Consider the following 20204-nt stretch of genomic DNA (forward strand, 5'->3'; position numbering starts at 1 on the left):
GCTACAAGGCTCTACCTACTTCAGTAGGATTGACCTTAAAAGTGCAGCTATCATCAAATAAGGATAGTGGATGAAGATATCCTAAAGACCGCGTTTCGAACAATGTTTGGTCTTTATGAATATCTACTCATGCCTTTTGGCTTGACTAATGCACCAGCTACGTTCAATCGTCTAATGGAGAAAATCTTTAGACCTTACCGCAAATTCACTGGAGTGTTCTTTGATGATATCATCATCTACTCCAAGTCTTTGGAGGAACATAAGCAACATCTCCAAGTGATTTTTCAAGCATCGAGGGAGCACAAGCTTTTTCTTACCCAAAAGAGAAGCGACTTTTTCCTTCAAGATATTCAATACCTAGGTCATATTATCTCTCAAGATGGTATTCGTATGGATCCATCGAAGCTAGAGGTAATAAAAGCATGGCCCAATCCAAGGAATCTACATGAGCTAAGAAGCTTTATTGGTATGTGCGCATACTATAGACGCTTCATAGCAAAATTATCTCAAATAGAAGGACCACTACATGACTTAACTAAGAAGAACGTTAAGTATGTATGGACTGCTAAGGAGAAAAATACTTTTGATAATCTCAAAGAAAAGCTTACCTCTCAACTAGTCCTCATGCTTCCCTATCTCTCAAAGCCATTTGAGGTCCAATGTGATGCTTGTGGTGATTGCCTTGGAGCAGTTTTGCTTCAACAAGGGTATGCCATAGCATATAAGAGCCCAATACCGATGAATGAGTCTTCAGCATTTATGAGAAAGTGCTTTTAGCTGGTCTACATGCCCTAGACACATGGAAGCACTACCTATTGGGGACTCCATTTATTCTACAAACCGACCACTAAAGTGTCAAGTATTTCATGACACAAACCAAGCTTTCCGACAAACAAATGAGGTGGGCAAATTTTCTTTTGCAATTTAATTTCCATATTTCTCACATTGTTGGTAAGCACAACCAAGTGGTCGATGCACTTTCACGACGACCAAAAGATAATGCGGTGTCTATATCTACTCACAATGATCTATCTTCTATGATAGATGAGTATGCTAACTGACCCTGACTTTAGAGATATAATGTCAGCCCTTGCTTTGGGGAAGAAAGAGGAACCATTCACCATACAGGATGGTTATCTTCTCCATGGCAATAGGCTATGTGTTACCCATTCCCTTTGTGAGAAAGTTATGTATGAATCCCATGCTCCTCCCTATGCGGGTCATAGAGGCATTCAACCTACTCTCCGAGGAGTAGAAACGTACTTCTATTGGCCTAGGAGTATGTTTCAAAGTGTGTAGTATGACAAAAGACCAGGTATGATAGAGGGAAGCAACCTAGATTACTCCAGCCATTGCCTATCCCAAATTCACCATGGGAGAGTATATCCATGGATTTTATCTTTGGATTGTCCAATTCTATCCATGGGAATACGGGAATATGGACAATAGTCGATAGGTTTAGCAAGCAAGCACACTTTATTCCTATCAAAAAGACTAGTAAGGCACACCAAAGGGTAACTCTCTTCATATCACAGATTTTCAAACACCATGGATTACCAACATCCATCGTGTCAGATAGAGATCCTATAATGACCAGTAATTTTTGGAAAGGTCTCTTTGAAAATCTAGGAACAAGGAATTTCTCTTCGGCCTATCACCCACAAACTGATGACCAAAGTGAGATAGCCAATCTTACGATACTCGATCTACTCAAGACTTATGTTACAGAAGTAGATCAACGCTCACAATGGAAAAAGTACTTACATCTTGTAGAGTATGCCTACAATAATACTGCACATACTTCTACGGGAAAAGCACCTTTTGAGATCATTGAGGTAAGACCTAAAAGTCCCTTGCTACTCAAAGTACATGGGAAGATCTTTGCTGCCGATGAGTATAGCCATGACCTACAATAATCTTTTCAAAAGATTAAGGAGGCTATATCCATCTCTCAACAAAGGCAAAAAGCTGCTGCTGACAAGCACAGAAGGGCCTTAACGTTCAAAAAAAATGATTGGGTATTACTTAAGTTTTCTAAGGCTCGATTGAGGCAAACGACGGGCAAAAATCCTACGGGCCATCAAAAGTATTATGCTAAGCTAGCAAAAAGATACCATGGTCCTTTCCAAATCTTGAAGCCCATCAATGAGATAGCTTACCAACTCAAGTTGCCCAACCATTGGCTCATACAAAATGTCTTTCATGTGAGCCTACTTAAGCCCTAGAAAGGAGAGCCACCAAGTGAACCAATTATTGAGGACCCTCCCGAAGTTGAAGACCAAGAAGAGGTGCTACAACCCGAAGCTATCCTTCGGCATAAAGGCAAGGTACTACGACATGGTAAGATTATCCGACGGTATCTTATTAAGTTCAAAAATTATCCTTTTGAAGATGCTAGAGGGATGCAAGGAATTAAGCTTAAAGATAGTATGAACCTTGTCAATGCTTACAATGCTACATTAGAGTGAGGAAATGTACAAATTTCTTTTAAATGACCCATGTTTTTTTCTTATAAGACTAGTTCTCTTTTTCAGTGTGCACAAATTTAAAAAGTATGCATGCTTAGACTCATGTTTGTGATGACGACGTCTCTCAAACACCACGTAGAATTTGTCACATACTTTGGAAAAATGAAATGGAGTAAAGAGCTGACATGCTTGCGGCAGCTATGTCTCCCAAGCACCAAATGGATTAGTCATCCATCTTGGAAAGATGTTGTATGGTAAAAAGGGATCCTCTACCCGCTAAGTAAGGTTGACTAATGACTAAGGCTTTATCTCTTCTACCTCATAGTCGAGGAGGACTATGATTTCAAGAGAGAGGTAATGTCATAAAATCTAATATCTAACCAATCCAAATGATTTTCTCATATTAAACTGATCATTTAATGTGGGAGAATAAATGGGACCAAGGGTTAAGATATAGACATGAGCTTATAGATCTATCTAAACACGGGGCCAATGTTAAATGGGCCCAAATGGGAGATGGTCTATCAAAGAGCAAGGTTAACCAATGGAGCATAAAGACCTTAGGGTTAGCTTCATTGAAGACCTCCAATAGTTAGTGTAAAAGTCCTTTAAACTTAGGTAAGCTAGGGTTGTGCTTGAGGTGGGAACCCGACCCAAGCTTAAGGTTCTTTTCATGCTTGATGACCAAGGTGCTTGAGGTGCTTGATGAATAAGGTGCTTGAGGTGCTTGTCGTGCTTGCTGACTAAGGTGCTTGAGGTGCTTTTCATGCTTGATGAATAAGGTGCTTGAGGTGCTTGTCGTGCTTGCTGACTAAGGTGCTTGAGGTGCTTGTCATGCTTGCAAACTAGGGAGCTTAGGTGCTTGTTGGAACACCACCCAAGCTTGAGGTGCTTTGTCATGCTTGTTGACTAATGTGCTTGATATAAGGTGTGCCAAAAAGTCAATATTCAATCCCTACAAGGAGGAGGCGAGCCCTACAAGAGGGGGGATGAGATAGAACACTCACACACACACACACACACACACACACACACACACTTACACAAGGCATGCTTGATACAAAGAAAGCAAAAGGGACACTTGTCAAGTTCCTCCTCATGTTGCCCTCAAGGTGTGCTTGAAGCCTATTGGTTGGCCACCCAAGGGGTCCAATGATAATTTAGAAGATTTAATTAATTGTTTTTTCATTTATCAAGTCCTCTCTCTCAAAGGGTAAAGGGGGATACTTGTCCCAAGGCTACCCTTGTTACTTGATTTACCTCCTGCTTGTGATTGGCTAGGCCTGGAGGGGTCCAATGACCTTCAAGCATGAGCTACAACGGGGGGTCAACCAAAGCAAGTAGGGGGTCTGCTTAGGGGGTATACTCTCCCACACACACTCACACACACTCTCATTGTGTGAAGTGAAAAGTGCAAGAGCTCCCTCTCCTTCTCCAAGAAAGTAGAGAGGTTGAGATCCTACACCAACACTTTGGGATATAGAATGCAAATCCAACCAAGAGCCATGCTTCAATGCTTAATCTTGCCATCTTCTCCATCTTCATTATTATGCTATTATGTATGCTAGAAAGAAGAGTCATGATAAGTGAGGAGCTAATTCTTTCTCTTATGAAATGTTTCTCCTTCCTCTTCCCTACCCTCATTCCCTGCTAGCTCTCTCCACCTTCGAAGGTGTTTGAGGTCTTGGGACTGAGGCTTGGGATAGTTAAAGCTTTCCACAAAGTTTATGTTATGCTGGTGATGCATGAAGCTTTCCATATTCATTGCATCACCTAGGTCACAAGGAACACAAAGATTGTATTGTAACAAGTCTCTCTTGATGGGAGAAATCATAATACAAATCCTATTGGAGGGGGGACCGGCTGCACATAAATCCAGTCCTCAACTATTGTCACGTTCTCTAAATTTCTCTCTCTTGCAAAAGTATTGTTCATGCCAAGTTAACTAAATGCTATGTTTATGTTGCTACCATCAATTATTTTCACCCGCTATGCTCACAAAGTAATTTCACAAAAGCATTCTCTTTAATTTCCTCTACTCTCAAGTTAATAGGCCAATTCCATTATATTATGTTATGCTCATGATGCATGAATCTTTCGATATTCATTGCATCACCTAGGTTGCAAGGAACAAAAAAATTGTATCGTACCAAGTCTCTCTTGATGGGAGAAACTATAATACAAATGCCTATTGGAGGGTGGACCGGCTCCACATAAATCCAGTCCTCAAATGTTGTCATGTTCTCTAAAATCTCTCTCTTGCAAAAGTATTGTTCATGCCAAGTTAACTAAATGCTATGTTTATGTTGCTACCATCAATTAAGTTCACCCTCTATGATCACAAAGTAGTTCTACAAAAGTACTTTCTCTAATTTTCGCTACTCTCAAAGTCTATAGGCCATTTCCATTACATTGGTATTAGAGCACTTGGTTTGTCTTTTCTTGCTTAAGTAGCCTATAAATGGTTGATTTTGTTAATTATATTAGGGTAAGTGGGACTACAATTTAGTATTGGTTTTGTTGAGCCCACTATGTGGGATATGGTGTAGACCTCGAGAGCTTTGGACTTAAATAATGGGGCCTTTTTAGACTTCCCTATGGATTTACCATTATTGAGCCATAATAAGTCCAAAAGGAGCTAGCCCTTAGAAATTCTGCAATATTAGATTCACTCCACTACTCTCTATAATTAACCACTTCGAGCCGTGGTTGTAGATACTTAAGTGCTGATTTTCAAAGGCTAAGAGCAGGGGCAACTAAGGTTTTGAATTGCCAAAGCATACACTAAGTAAGTACACAAATTTTGTTAACATGACTGACAATAACCAAGAGAGTAGAATGAACATTGATAACTTTGATTTTGCACATGAAGGTGCTAATGATGATGCCCCCATGTTTGTCAATTATCTTCTTACTAGGTTGCAACCAGCTATGGGCAACCCTGCTTTGCAAGCCGAATTTACTCAACAACTTCGCGCTTATGGGATTTCCCTTCCTCTCCAAGAGGAGAGAGAGCTTAGGAGGCCTCTTGAAGAGACCCCCAAAAGAAGGCTCTCTCCCATATATGAGAGGAGGAATCCAAAAGCAAGAAAGCATTGAAACTTTAAGTTCCTCTGAGGATATGGATCTACAAAGACGGCAGTCTAGATGATCGCGAGGAAACATTCAACCCACAGTCCTTCTCCTCGTCACTCCAAAAGGGAAGAGAGGAAACAAAGGAAGAAAAGGACAAGAAAGAGGTCACCCTCTTCTCCTTCTTCTTCACCCTTCTCCTCTTTCGATGAAAGCTATGGCTATTCTCCTAGATAATACAAGAAGGGAGGACATCACAAATCATACCCTGCATGGCAAAGGCCACAAAAGCTCAAGAAGTTCAAAGAGGGAGGAAAGAGTATCTCTTTTCTCACCTGTGATGGCACCTTTTGTGCCACCAAAAAATTATTGGCCTTCATCCATCAATTTGATGTGGCCTTTGCAGATGAGGGCTTCACAGAGTCCTCCAAGCTACACCATGTAGCTATGCACTTCCAAAAATTGGCTCGTCAATGGTGGGCTAGCCTTCGTGGTAACGGCGAGGCCCCAAGCACATGGAAAACTCTACGTGTTTCCATCATGAAGCAATTCCTTGCAAGTGATGCAAAGGACAAAGTGCTCACCGAATGGAACAATTTGAAGCTTCTCTCCCATGAGTCTATCCATAAATGTGTAGACACGTTTTGCGATTTACATCTCAAGGCTACTGTCTTCCAAAACATAGACTTTACCGAGCAAAAGCAACAGTTTTGTGCGGGATCATCTGAAGAGATGGCCGAGTATGGCAACTCCCAACTGCCTGGTTCTATTACCAAAGTAATCCCCCCATACCTTGGTTGCTTCGCACATCAATTTCCAACAAGGGGCTAGACAGAATGTCAAGTCCATGGAAAACAAAGACAAAAATGATGCAAAGGGGAAAACTAATGCCCAAAATTATTCCCAAGGCAATTCCAACAATAACAACAACAATCGGTCCAAGGAGAAGGGAGTTTACAAAGGTAAAAACAAACTCTCTCTAGAAGAGCTTGAAGATTTTCGCAAGGACCATAAATGTTTTGAGTGCGGGGAGCAAGGACATGGCTATCCTTCTTGCCCCAAGAGAAATGCTCGCAATGAGACTCCTAGAGCTTCCACCATCGAAGCTCCAAAAGAGGATGCTCATTGCAAAGGTACACCTCTCTCCTATGCTTGGGGAAAGATAAGGGAGAATGATGAATTCATCTTGTTTGACCCTGGCTCTGCTAACTACTGCATATCAATGGAGTTGGCCACCAAGTGGGACATTCAAGCTTTCAAGATGGGAGATACTGTAACGGCCGACACTACTTTCAAGGGACAACGAGCCTCCGTTACTCCCTTGATTGGGAAGTTGAGGCTCCATATCCAAAGCTATGTTGACAAAGAAGACTTTTTCATCTCTCCCCTCCAACATGAGGATGCTATCCTAGGGGAACCATTGTTCAACCGCACGGCTACCAACATGAAGTTCCCTAAAAGGAGAATCTACTTCACCTATAGGGGAAAGAACATGTATATAGATGCTAGTACTATACCACTTATAAATCCTCCTCCTTTTGATAAATCAATGAAGATCTTAGTTTCTTCGTACATGATTTTTGTCAAGAGTCCCTAAAAGATCCTAATGTTTCATCAAATGTAAATGGTAGGAACCAAGAAGAGTTAGACTTGTCTAATTTTCTAAAAGGATTCCAAGATGTGTTCATCGATGATATCTTGCAAAAGTATTGTTCATGCCAAGTTAATTAAATGCTATATTTATGTTGCTACCATCAATTAAGTTGACCCTCTACGTTCACAATTTTTTTTTCTACAAGAGTACTTTCTCTAATTTTTGCTACTCTCAAAGTCCATAGGCAATTTCCATTACACTGATAGCTAAAATTATAAGTCCCAAATAGCGAATTTCCTCCTTGAGAAAATCACACTTGGATTACTTGGCATATAACTTGTTTTGCCATAGTAGATTAAACACTTGCTTTAAATTCTATAAGTGTTCTTTCTTAGAGGCAATGTATACTAAGATGTCATCAAGAAAAACGATAAAAAATTTGCCCAGATATGATTTCAAGACACTGTCCATAAACGTCATGAAAGTAGCTGGCGCATTGGTCGACCCAAAGAACATAACCAAAAACTTATAGTGTTAGGAAATAAAACGTAGCTAAATAGATAATTGAGTAGATTACTTAATGGAGAGAGACAGATTTACATACACGAGATTATAGAGTAGAGAGAGAGAGAGAGAGTACACACGATATACGTGGTTCACCCAATGTGGGCTACGTCCACGGGAAAGCAGCCACTCAATGGCTTTAGTACTTCAAAACAAGAAGTAGTTTACAAAGGGATTATACCCTTAATGGAGCTCCCGCCTTGCTTCACTCTCACCACCTCACACTCACCTTGTTGCATCAACTTCACACTATGAAATGTGTGTAGAAATGGCCTCCTTTTATAGGCCAAAAGGGCTGCCCTCTCTTATGAGAGACAGCCATGTGTAGCCGCCCTTGTGCGAATAAGTCCAAATCGGACCCTCCAATCCGCCCATGTGTGGCCGCCCTTGAGAAGACAAGTCCGCTTTTGAATTCGGCCACCGGCCATTGAATTCGGCCACTGGCCACCGGCCATTGACTTCCGACCACCGGCCACTGGCCATTGACTTCCGACCATTGGCCATCGGCCATTGACTACCGGCCACCGGCCAACCGACCGGTTGTTTTCCGACCACTTTCCGGCTGCCGGCCGGCCATAATATTCCGACGAAAAAGAATATTCCGGCGAAAAAAAAAGTATCGAGGGCCTCCGCCCCCGAGGCCTTTAAAGTTGCCCCTGATTCTTGTCCGTGAAAATTTTGGTTTCCGGTGAGTGATTTTCCTTCACGCAGGATGGCTTCTCCTCATAATGGGGGCCTTACAAATGTGCGCTTTTACCACATAAAATTAGAAGGGTAAATCAGGCTCCATACTTAACAATCTCCCACTTGGAGACTGATCTCCAAACCAAACCTGTGACTGCTTTCCATTCTGGCTTCTTATCCTTGAATGCCGATTGAAGATGAGCAAAAGCTCAACTTCTCCTTGTTGACCACCTTTGTAAACATGTCTGCAGGATTTTCACTTGTATGCACCTTTCCTAGCTTTAGTTGTCCCTCTTCCAAAAGAGTGCGTATGAAGTGATATCTCAACTCAATGTGCTTTGTCCTTGAATGAAAGGCTGAGTTCTTCGCAAGATGGATAGCGCTTTGGCTATCACTGTACAAGACACAATTGTCTTGTTTGAATCCAAGCTCTTCTAAGAATCTGTGAAGCCACAGAATTTCTTTGCTTGCCTCCGTCATTGCTACATACTTTGCTTCCGTGGTAGAAAGTGAAACCACTTTCTGCAGCTTTGAAGCCCAGCTTACTGCTGTGCCTCCAACAGTGAACACATAGCCAGTAGTACTCCTTCGAGTATCTTTGTCACCTGCCATATCTGCATCAGCATACCCTTCTAGAAAAATATCAGTTCCTCCAAAATACAAAGAATTTTTTGTTGTCCCTGTTAGATACCTAAGTATCCACTTCACAGCTTGCCAATGCTCTTTACCTGGGTTGTCCATGAACCTACTCACAACTCCCACTGCATGTGCAATGTCTGGCCTTGTCCAGACCATAGCATACATTAGAGAACCTACCGCTGCAGCATATGGAACTTTAGACATATAGGCTATCTCCTCTTGTGTCTTTGGACACATATCCTTCGTTAGTTTAAAATGACCAGCCAAAGGTGTAGAAACTGGTTTTGCATTTTGCATTGCAAACCTTTCTAGTACCTTCTTGATGTAATCTTCTTGAGATAGCTTTATTGTCTTCTTCGTCCTGTCCCTCGATATTTTCATACCAAGTATCCTCTTTGCAGCACCTAAATCTTTCATTGAAAAAGATTTGGACAACTCCTCTTTTAGGTCTTTGATGTCCTGCATGTTAGCACTTGCAATCAACATGTCATCAACATACAACATTAGGATGATGAATTTCCCATCTCCCAAATTCTTCGTGTAGACGCAGTGATTCGAGTTGCATCTTGTGAATCCATGATCCAACATCCATCGATCAAACTTCAAGTACCATTGTCTTGATGCTTGCTTTTAACCATACAAGCTCTTCTTTAATCTGCAAACCATTTTCTCCTTACCTTTTACTTCATACCCCTTTGGTTGAAGCATGTAGATTTCCTCCTCTAAGTCACCGTGAGGGAATGCCGTATTTACATCCATTTGCTCGAGATTTAGATCATGAGCAGCCACAAGGCTTAAGACAAGCCTAATTGAGTTCATTTTTACAACAGGAGAAAATATTTCATTGAAGTCAATACCTTTCTTTTGAGAAAAACCTTTTACCACAAGCCTAGACTTGTACCTTTTCTTCCCACCTTCTTCTTCCTTTAGCTTGTACACCCATTTGTTTTGAAGTGCCCGCTTACCTTTAGGCAACTCAACCAACTCCCATGTTTGGTTGCGATGTAGTGAGTCCATCTCCACTTGCATGCTCTTCGTCCATTCTTCTTTGGATTCATGTTGCATAGCTTCTTCGTATGATTCCGGCTCTCCAGAATCTGAGATCAAGAGATGGTTGAAGGAAGGAACAAACCTTTCTGGAGGTCTACTTGCTCTTGTAGATCTTCCGGGAATAGGTTGAGGCTCCTCATTTGGTTGACGTTGTTGCACATTGTCACCGTTTGCAGTCCTTGAGTCTTCACCGTCCTCAAGCTCCATGTACTCATCACCTGTTTCTTTTGTTTGTTTTCTTTCCAAGTAATCTTTGTACATATTTTGTTCGTTAAAAATTACATCCCTACTCCTTAAGATTTTACCATCTTCAGGATTCCATAGGCGATACCCAAAGTCTCCTTCTCCATAGCCAATGAAGAAACACTTTTTGGACTTTGCATCTAGCTTTGATCTTAGGCTTCTATCTATGTGCATGAAAGCCTCACACCCAAACACTTTGAGAAATACATAATTCGCCGGTTTACCTGTCCATGCCTCTTCTGGAACTCCTCCATCCAAAGCCGTTGAGGGTGACCGATTGATTAAGTACACAGACATACTTACAGCTTCTGCCCAAAGCTCAAGTGGTAGGCCTGCATGTAGCCGCATGCTTCGTGCTCGTTCCATGATTGTCCTGTTCATCCTTTCCGAAATCCCATTTTGTTGAGGTGTCCTTGGGGTTGTCCTTTGCCTCCGAATGCCATTGCTAGCACAAAAGCTTGGCTGCAATATTCGCCTCCATTGTCGGATCTGAGGCATTTAACCTTGGTACCTGTTTCATTCTCCACAAAGGCTTTCCACCTTTGAAATATGGAAAATACATCGGATTTATTCTTCATGACATAAACCCATGTTTTTCTAGTCGCATCGTCTATGAATGTTACATAGTATAATGAACCACCAAGTGATGGTGTACTTGCAGGACCCCAAACATTAGAATGAACCAACTCAAGTTTTTTATTTTTTCTTTCATTTCCTGATTTTTGAAATTTTACCCTCTTTTGTTTACCATAAACACAATCTTCACAGAACTCTAAGTCCACTTCTTTCAAACCTGGTAGAAGCTTCTTTGTTTGAAGGATTTGCATTCCTTTGGCATTCATATGCCCAAGTCGGTAGTGCCACACCGCACTGTCAACTTCTGTAGTTGCTGCACAAGCTGAAGGTTGCGTGCTAACAGTACACAAGTAAAGTGTACCGACTTTTTCACCCTTGGAAACCACCAAAGATCCCTTTGAGATCTTCCACCGTTTGTTTCCGAATGCAATGTTGTGACCTTCATCGTCTAATTGTTCTGTAGAGATCAAATTTTTGCGAAGAGAAGGAACATGCCTAACATCTTTAAGCTTCCATTCATTTTCGTTAGCAGTTTTGACAGAAACTGTACCTTTGCCGACAATCTCACAAGCTTCATCATCTCCCAAGTATACATACCCAAAATTACCTTTGGTGTAGTCTTGGAAATGTTGCTTGTGTGGTGTCGCATGGAATGAAGCCCCGGAATCTACTATCCAGGAATTAGACACATTGTCTAATGAGAGAATTAGAGCATCTTGCTCTACTTTACCTGCCACATTGGCCTCCGATGTTGGCTTGTTGTCTTGAGACTCTGTCTCCTTCTTCTTCTTGGACCAGCAATCCTTCTTGACGTGGCCCTTCTTGCCGCAGTTCCAACATTCAAGAACTGACTTTGTTCGTGACTTGCTCCGTCTTGAGCGATCACGACCCTTTTGGTTTTTGAACCTCTCCTTAAGCCTTCCTCTTGTTTCCACTGATAGTGCAGCACTTGATGATTCTCCTGTGCTTCTCCTTCGCATTCCTCGCTTAGGAGAACACCCACAACATCATCAAACTTAAGAGTATTTGTGCCAGAGATAGAATTACTTAAAGCCATCACAAGGCTGTCCCAACTATCCGGTAGAGATGATAGTATAAGGAGAGCTCGCACTTCGTCATCGAAATTGATTTTCACTGATCGAAGTTGACTTATGTTTGTGTTAAAGTCATTTAGGTGTTCTGCAACTGAACCATTCTCTGCCATCTTTAGATTGAACAAGCGCTTCATAAGAAATACCTTATTGGATGCCGATGGTTTCTCGTAGAAGTCGTCAAGTGACTTCATCAAGTCCTCTGTGGTCTTCATCTCTGAAACATTGAAGGCCACCGTTGACGCCAAGCTTAACCGGATTGTTCCCAGTGTCTTTCGATCAAGGACAATCCATGCTTTATCTGCCATTGTTGCGGGCTTCTTCGCAAGACCGCCTAGTGGCAAATAGAGGTCCTTCTGGTAGAGATAGTCTTCAATCTGCATCTTCCAATGTTGGTAGTTTTTGCCGTTGAACTTCTCAATCTTGAGCTTCCCTTCCTCCGCCATAACTCCCACTCAATTCAAGGAATCCTTTCCTTGAGATAATTTAGCTATAAGCAAACCTTGCTCTGATACCAGTTGTTAGGAAATAAGACGTAGCTAAATAGATAATTGAGTAGATTACTTAATGGAGAGAGACAGATTTACATACACGAGATTATAGAGTAGAGAGAGAGAGAGAGAGTACACACGATATACGTGGTTCACCCAATGTGGGCTACGTCCACGGGAAAGCAGCCACTCAATGGCTTTAGTACTTCAAAACAAGAAGTAGTTTACAAAGGGATTATACCCTTAATGGAGCTCCCGCCTTGCTTCACTCTCACCACCTCACACTCACCTTGTTGCATCAACTTCACACTATGAAATGTGTGTAGAAATGGCCTCCTTTTATAGGCCAAAAGGGCTGCCCTCTCTTATGAGAGACAGCCATGTGTAGCCGCCCTTGTGCGAATAAGTCCAAATCGGACCCTCCAATCCGCCCATGTGTGGCCGCCCTTGAGAAGACAAGTCCGCTTTTGAATTCGGCCACCGGCCACCGGCCATTGACTTTCGACCACCGGCCATCGGCCATTGACTACCGGCCACCGGCCAACCGACCGGTTGTTTTCCGACCACTTTCCGGCCGCCGTCCGGTCATAATATTCTGACGAAAAAGAATATTCCGGCGAATAAAAAGTCTCGGGGGCCTCCGCCCCCGAGGCCTTTAAAGTTGTCCCTGATTCTTGTCCGTGAAAATTTTGGTTTCCGGTGTGTGATTTTCCTTCACGCATGATGGCTTCTCCTCATAATGGGGGCCTTACAAATGTGCGCTTTTACCACATAAAATTACAAGGGTAAATCAGGCTCCATACTTAACACATAGTGTCCAAACCTTGTTTGGAAGGTAGTTTTGGATATATCAGCAAGTCTAATGCATACTTGATGATACCTCAACCACAAGTTTATCTTCATAAAGATACGAGCATGTGTGAGCTTATCAAATAACTCATCCACTTGCGACAATGGATACTTGTTCTTAACAATAACCATGTTGATGCAACTAAAGTTGGTCAATGCTATGAAGAGTGCAATGCAGAGCTATGTGTGCTCTCAAAGGCATTCCAAAGTTGTCAGGCAGCTATGAAGATCAAGGCCAGACAAGGAGTAGCAAATGTGTATGCTTTATGTGGTTTTTAGGGCTAGAGCCTTCAAGATGTTCTATAGGCTGGTCCATACTATGGTTCCTCAATCGAAGCTACGGAGTGAAAATAATGGTAGCTTGAAGCTTGAAGTGATTTGCAGATCCTTGCCCGATTGGGTAGTTGCTAATGAATGGTCAGAGCTGAAAAGGATGCATGGGCCTAAAGTGCTTCTGTTATGGCACATGTCGTTCTTTTCAAATTGGCAATCAGAGTTTCAATGACTGAGATATGAGCAGTTGAAAGTTCACTAAGGGCCAGCTATGTGCTGGTTTGAATTCCTTGGTAAGCATGCCATCAAGAGTTTTTTGGCTTTGCCAAGGTTTGTATGGAAGCTATGCAGCATGAGAAGGCCATAGGAAGTTGCAGCTCGTCAATTGGATTCTCAAGCAACCAGATAAGCCAGGCTGAAGTTCGGGTGGGGTGGGGACAAGTGATTTTTGCCCGTTTTCATGGCCTCACTTTGCGGTCTTGGGGAGTTTGAGATGCGGCAAGGCGTTGGTGATTCAGAGTTTGGGTTGGCAGCTTCCGGTGGCAGTTTGCTGCTTGGATATGAAGTTTGTAGTAGAAAAGGTTGGCACTTCAACGAGAGGGGGGGGGGGGGGGGGGGGGGATGACTTTGATGGTATTTTAAGAGTTGTTTTTTACCATCCTGACCACTTTTGCATGCCCTTACGAGCACACATAGCCCCGCATTGCACTCTTTATTTCCCAAACCCCTTGTTTAACATTCATGTTCAACCACAAAAAGCCTTTATTCACCTAGAAATGGTAAAAGTAAAGAACACTGTGAGAAAACCAAAATCCACTACCATATGTATAAATCCCTACTCTTGATTATTGCCGCACATTCTCAAGTGGGTTTCCCAACCCCCTACTTCTTCAGCCCTCCTAGATCAAACACGTGGCTTTGAGTGCATCCACCCATGTGCAATCACTCCCCATAATGTTGCATCCAAGCACATAGGCACCTATGCAAATAAAATGTCCACAATATACCTTCATTGCTCCTAGGATCATATTATCCAACTATGTATCCGCCACAAATTTGCTCCAAAAGGCTGCTTCCAAACTTTCCCAATTTGCCTTTTCTTCATCATGCAACCCATTGTACCATATCTTTGCTTCACCACGAACCAAAGGAGGAAGAACTTGAAACATACCTTCTTCTCTTGACAACTTGTTCTCTAGTAGAAATAGTCCATAATCTTGTAGCCATGCTTTTGCATCTTCAACCCTAGTGAAAATCAGAAAACCCGACCACATCTTCTCAGTAGTACCTCTCTTTAAAAATTGCATATCTGGAATGGGGAATGGGAACACACGTAAAAACACATCGGATTGCCTACTCATAGCACTCCACTCTCAGAATCACATTCTAAACGACACTATCTCACTTACTAAATCCTGCCACACAGTACGAAAATGCACACACACACCTTGGAGAACCTGAACTCACACCACATGTTCACTGCTTTGATTGCAGATGCCAACAACCGCACACACAGTTCTCTCTCTCTTTCTCTTTGCACCACACCGTACAAAGTCTGGGGTGACACATGCACACACAGTTCTCTCTCTCTTTCTCTTTGCACCACACCGTACAAAGTCCGGGGTGACACATGCACACACACACATTGCCAACCCATACGATACAAGAGAAGAGGAAAACCAGCCTGCTAACAAGTCTTTGTAGAAGATGGACAACGTATCAAGCAAAGGGGAGGGATTTCTAAACAGAAGCCTTTGCACCAGCATGGACCAAGGTTTGGAGCTGGATATTGTTCCAGAGGCTTGGCAGCCGAGCAAGACTTTATTGTGTAGTGTCATAGACTTAGAGATGGGTAATGCCTCTAGTCTACTGAAAGGTGTTATAATCTGGCATATGGGTAATGCCTCCAGTTTATGTGAGGGTGTCCAGAGTAAGTTTGATGATCAACATGTTGGCCAACCTTTTAAGGATGTTCTAGAATCCTCCACAACACAACATTATGTTTGCATGGGAAGCATCAGACCTATGGCTATGGTTAACCACTAGGACATATAGAGGTAAGCTCAGCATGGAGATAAAAGTTAAGGGGCCATGGATAGACAAAAGGCTGATAGAATGCAAGAATGAAGGCCTCCTTCCCAATTTGGTGCAGTTTTTTTACAAATAGTGCATCCTATCTTTGGAGAGAGGTGAGTGGATTACGCTTGTATTTAAGCCACAAGATATGTAGATTACTATCAACATCAGAAAAGACAGTTGACATGTTTGAGCACACCCAAGAGGAGTATAAAATGCTTGCTGTTTTTTCCAATCGCGGCAGTAAGCAAGATTTTGAAGACAACTAGAGCTCACCACACCAACAAGGCGGCCATATATGGTGGATTTTGGTACACTCTTCCGAATCATAATCTTCAGTTCTGCCTTTATAGGAGCCAAGATGCTCATTTTTCCTCTCACTACTAGTGGTTACAAATTTGGTCCTATTTGGTATGCAAATTTTATTGTTCAGACACTACAGATAATGACCCTATTCTTCACTTGGGATCCAAGAGGACACTGGCATACAGTTTTGGAAGCCATGGGTTTCCCATTTAATCAGCCCACACTATTCCAAGGAATAGGCTATCATCTGGACCTGTTGCAAATTCATGGATATCCCATAAATCTCACCAATGGCCAAATGGAATGGCTAGTTCAGAAGGCAACTCGATATCGGCTCCTACAGATCAATTAAAGAAGAATCAGAGGTAGGGCTGGAGACATGAATGCCTCTAGCCAAAAGGGGAGGGCTAATGATCGCCGATTTTTGAAAATCAAGAAAAAAAAGAAACGTTTCTCTTTCTGTCCTCTGCCCGAAGCATGACGACACCGCCAGAGGGCTCGGCAATGCCCTGGTCATGGCCCATCACCGCCCGTCCTACCTCACACCCTCGTAGCCCTCCCTTTTACTGGCATGGCCTCGTCACTCCCCCCCCCCCCCCCCCCCCCCCCCCCCCCCCACTCGGCAGCCTTATCACCCTCATGGCCTGGTCTGTCAACCCCATTCTACAAAGCTTCACATACACACACACACACCCCGCCAACTTACCTCTCACCCTCTCTCTCTAACCTCTAGCCCTCTCTGCCGCTCGCCTGCAAAGACGCAATCTCTACCACACACACCCACAACACTCTCTCTCTCAAAGCCTTCATCCTCTCTCCATTTCCATCTCGCAACACATTCTCTCTCCATACCCTCACTCTCTCGCACCCTCTCAACGGAAACCTATCCACATTCTCTCTCTCACCTACACACACACACACACACACACACACACACACACACACACACACACTTTCACACACACTCACACCCCTCCATCATCTCGAAGTCTTGCCAGATCTGTGGAGATGACGTACCATCCGTCTACTGCCTCTTCGCTGCACAAGATTTCGGTTTTTTTAAATGCCTTAAAAGGCCATCTATGCTGCTGGAATTGGTCTACAGAAGCACCCGGTCCTCACACATCATCTTTTGCCGATTCCGACAGCCCCTATACTGGCATCTCTCACATCCTGCACATACTATTCTGGTAGCCCCTGTTTTGGCAATTCTCACCCGTCTACTGCTTCTTCTCTACACAAGCTTCCAGGTTTTTTTGAATGCCTTAATAGGCACTCTATGCTGCTGGACTTCATCTACAGGCACACCCGATCCACACACATCTTCTTTTTCTGCTTTGCCGATTCCAACAGCCCCTTTTCTGGAAACTCTCATAACCTCTTCCCCTTTTCGGATCTACCCGCTGGTGTATCTTTCCCCCTTTCTTTCCAAAGCTTGCTGGCCGATTGACTCTCATGAATCGAAACCTGGAAGAACACCATGCTCTAGCTCTTTTACCCGCTGGGTTAACCTTCTTTTGTATCTGCATCCCTAAGGCCAGGAAAACCATAACTATGGCGTTCTTCTCTCTCTCTCTCTCTCTCTCTCTCTCTCTCTCTCTCTCTCTCTCTCTCTCTCTCTCTCTGCACGTTTATTTTTGCCAGTAGGTTCTTTCCCCTTATTTTGCCTAACCACTAACACAATCAAGAAACCTTTTAGAAAAAAAATCTTTTTATGTATCTTTTGTATCTCTGGTGTATCTGCTTACTCAAAGTTTTATGAGCATTGAAATCATCTAATTTATTTTCCATGCCTTACAGCTAGCTGCGGCTTACTCAGGATGGGATGAGAGCCTTATGGCTCTAGGATACTCTGCACAAAATTTCCCCCCCTCTGTAATTGTCCAGGGTTTGCTCCTTTGCATTAGTGACCTTGTCTTTCACTCCACTCTGCTCGAACTTGATGGCGCCATCCCTTCTTAGCAGGCTGAAGATACCATAATCATATCCACTCTTGACCTTCCTGCATGGTTTCGCTTGTATGCCATGGCACGGGAAAACCCACCTGCTGCGATTACCCTTCTACGTGATTTGGCGGCAAATCTACCCGCAATTATTGACGCAGATGAGCGTGAGCGGAAAGAGTGGCTTGAGCATGCACCTAATTTAATGCGATGATTCATGGAGAGTAATGGAAAGCGGCTGCGAAATGACCCACTAACCCGACAGCGAAAGAGACATTTACTTAATGGTTTTTCAGAGATCATCACAACGCCTCCAACAGCTACCGGAAGCTCACTCTTACCTATGGATCTTGACGAAGAGGAGCAGATGCTTGCAAACAAAGACTTCACCATTTCCACACCGAGTCGAAGCTCACCACAAAGCCCTTTGAAACCTACACTGATCCCTTCATCATGAGCCGACTTTTGGAAATGTTTTTGGGTAAAGCTCACCACGAAGCTTGGTCCTTTGGTAATTTTACTTTACTTGCTCCCCTCCTCGAGAATCTTCTCCTTACTCTACTTAATGATCATGATAAGACTGCGGTCAAGCAAGGTCTTATGCAGATTCTTGAGGGCAATAACTCCAACCTCTTTGAAAACACTCTAATTGCCACCCCCTTCTCTATGTCATTTTTCGAACCACGCCGCTGTAATGCAACTTTTGGCTGCGTGGTCGGGGTTAAGGGTGTCATCTCTACCACAAACCGAGATAATAATTATACTACACAAGTATGGAATGTGCACCGACCTTTTCTTAAGTGCGGTTGCGAGCATATTGGACAAGGGGATCATTGTCGGGACAACAATGTTTTGTGGTTCGATCATGCTTTATGGTTGGTTCTCAATCAACTACCTCGCTTCTTCCCAAGCTCAAACCTTAAACGGTCTACTATTGCCTTTAAGAGTTGGGTCACTAAAGAAGCCCAAGAAGTGATTAAAGCTCTCCTCCTCCATGTATTCTACAGGCAAAAGCTAAAAGATGCTATCACTCATTCTATTGTTTAGCCACAAAGCACCTTCTTGCAGTTCATCCTCAGAAGTGGATTCTTTTGTGAATGCGGCAGTTGCTCCAATTTCGAAGGCATCCCATGATACTCGTTTGGCCAAAAAAGCGCGCGGAGAAGGGAATCAAACCGCACGCGGAAGAGGAAGGAACTTCCCCTCTCAACGCTCAAATACCTCTACTACACCTCCAAGATGGAAGACAGCCTCACCAGCCAACTCCACCGCTAGTAGCCGCACCCCTCAAAAACCCCACCCCCACTTTCCCACCTTACTTTGCACAAGCTTCTGCCCCACCCCCCATCCCAACTCCAAAAACCAAAACCGTCTTCACCCATGCATGCGTAACTAGTGCTAAACCCCTCCTTTATGATTAATGCAGGTTTCCAAAGATGCGCATGGACGCTTTCGGTTTATCCCCAAGAGCAAGGCGAAGGGAACCTTTGTTCCCCTTCATTTTGTCAACCCCTTGCTTGATATTAAAAATCTCACCTCTTTCTTTAGCTTGTTTTTCTTCGAGCTTGGCATTTCCACCACTCCCCTATGGGATGAATGCATTTTCAGTTGGGCTTTTGATCCCCCTTTGAAAGTAACACTCTGTAATGTGAAGGAAGTGTTCACCTCTCTCACACCCCATGAGTGCTTTTGTAACTTGGAAATCACCGCACAACACGTAATCTCCACGAATTTTTGTTATTTTATGAGTACCTATCTCGCTCATCTTTGTGGCCATGGTCTTGGTCACATACCAACTAAGCCACCTAACTTCATAGAAGCTTTTGAGGAGCTAAATCAAGCACTCTTATATCTCATAAAATCTGGTTGCATCACTCTACCTTCTGACCTACACACGGAGAATTAACTAATGCGTTCTCAGCTTACTGTGGGAAATTCCTCCCTTCTAAAGTCCAACACCACATCCATAATGATCTCACAAGAGAAATTAAAGAACTAAGGAACAAATTCTTTGTTACTTGCATCGACAAGGCTCCGAACAATATGATTATCATTTGTAAAGCCTTTGTTCTTTTTGAAGCCCAAAAACGCCTACAAGGCAACGATTTTACACCATCTCCTCTAGGGATTGAGGGAGTTACCTCCCTTGTGCTAACTTTTCTCTCTCAATACACCTTTCCAGAACACCACTCCCTCCCCTATCTCACCGGCATATACAAACTGCATAAGGCCTCTTTTAGATGGATTACATGTGGGGCTACCTGTTGCTACTTAGAAATATCTAC

General features: G+C 43.1%; 1 pseudogene; it reads left to right on the plus strand.

Moving 5' to 3' along the window:
* The first annotated feature begins 18001 nt into the window (after positions 1-18001).
* Positions 18002-19440, plus strand: LOC147439299 (uncharacterized; annotated as a pseudogene).
* Positions 19441-20204: the final 764 nt, after the last annotated feature.

The sequence above is a fragment of the Adiantum capillus-veneris genome, chromosome 16 (assembly GCF_014529385.1).
Source record: "Adiantum capillus-veneris isolate H3 chromosome 16, ASM1452938v2, whole genome shotgun sequence".
Taxonomy (NCBI): Eukaryota; Viridiplantae; Streptophyta; class Polypodiopsida; order Polypodiales; family Pteridaceae; genus Adiantum; species Adiantum capillus-veneris.